Below are 1,303 nucleotides of genomic sequence, written 5' to 3'. Positions count from 1 at the left end.
CACGATGGCTTCTCAGTCTCCCATTCGGTCAACCTGAGCGCACTGAGCCGCCGGGAAGGCCAGTGGGACCTGCCTCTGTCTGAAATGGCTCCGTCAGCTAGGTGTCCGCTCGGGGTGACAGCTGCAGAGTGACATCTCCGTGCCGGGAGATCCAGAATAAGGCACGAGGAAAGATACTCACAAACACCACAAAAAAAAGCAACGCCCACTTCATATCTAGTTTCCTCTTCAGCCTCCCCGCCGCCAAGAAAACAAGAGCAACTGGCCAACACCCGAGTGTCCCTTTCTCTCATTTGACTGATTATTTTCCTCCTTCTTCAGTGACGACCCAGACTTTACGAGACAGTAACTACTGGACAGGACGCATTAGTTCCAGCCCCGCTGTGGGTAGAAAATAGTCAAGGGAAGTTCCACCACGTAGGATTGTGTAAAGCCTGAGTATGTTCTGTCTCAGTCGTCAAGGCCCTGCAGCCTGAGTGTTCCCCTTGGTGTCTGGGCCACGGGCACCAAAAATGGTGAATTTCTGTTAGATTGTGACAGTCGCTTATTAGTTTCTATAAAATGTTTTAATAGGAACTTTATTTTTTTTAATTACATAACCTCTGCTCACGACAGCCACAGGTGGTGACACAGAGGATGCAACTCTGTATCAACAAGCATGTACCATTCTGAGGAAATGTCTAAGGTATCAAAGTCAAACATTTTATTTTCTTATTATGCAAAATAAGCATAATTTAATCGGGACTTTATAACCCAGCTTATGGATTCCCCCTGGAGGAAGGGAAAGATGTATTTAGAAGCTTCAGATTAGAGGGAGGGGGGGGGCAGCCAGGAAGGTCTAGAAGAGCCAAATGCAGTGACCTTTTATTTCTGTTCCATCTGAGATACGAACTTCTAAATACACATTTAGCCTCTTTTAAACAATTCTTATACAAAACAGGTAATCTTGCTTAGAAGCTAGAGCTCACGATTCTTTCCATCATGTGGAACCAATTTCAGTTAACTCTTTGTACATGCCGCCTCCCTTCGCTGGCAGGCTGGCTCCGTGACTTAGACATGTGCATGGCGCCCACCAATGACACGCTCACACCACCATTTCATCTCTAAAATTCTCCCCCCAAGAGAGAGAAGTGGCTATAGATACAAACAGAAGGGGGAAAAGTTACATACAGGCAAAGAGAACTAAAAGTCTCCTTTTTTAAAAATATGTAAATGTAATTTCGTCACCATTTCCCCTGCAGAATCTGACAGGAGGGAGGCCTCACAATGCTCCTGCTGCAAGTCTAAGAGCAGGCTCCCCTCC

General features: G+C 46.1%; 1 long non-coding RNA gene across 1 annotated transcript; it reads right to left on the bottom strand.

Annotated features, from left to right (window-relative positions):
• Positions 1-681: 681 nt before the first annotated feature.
• Positions 682-1,284, bottom strand: LOC115285249. The gene is made up of 2 exons (XR_003905461.1): positions 1,228-1,284; positions 682-1,134 (listed from the first exon to the last, which is right to left on the bottom strand). It is a non-coding gene; the product is annotated as an uncharacterized LOC115285249 (long non-coding RNA).
• Positions 1,285-1,303: the final 19 nt, after the last annotated feature.

Source organism: Suricata suricatta, unplaced genomic scaffold (genome assembly GCF_006229205.1).
Source record: "Suricata suricatta isolate VVHF042 unplaced genomic scaffold, meerkat_22Aug2017_6uvM2_HiC HiC_scaffold_5847, whole genome shotgun sequence".
NCBI classification, from domain to species: Eukaryota; Metazoa; Chordata; class Mammalia; order Carnivora; family Herpestidae; genus Suricata; species Suricata suricatta.
Note: the sequence above shows the minus strand (reverse complement) of the source record. Positions and strands in the feature narration are given on the sequence as shown.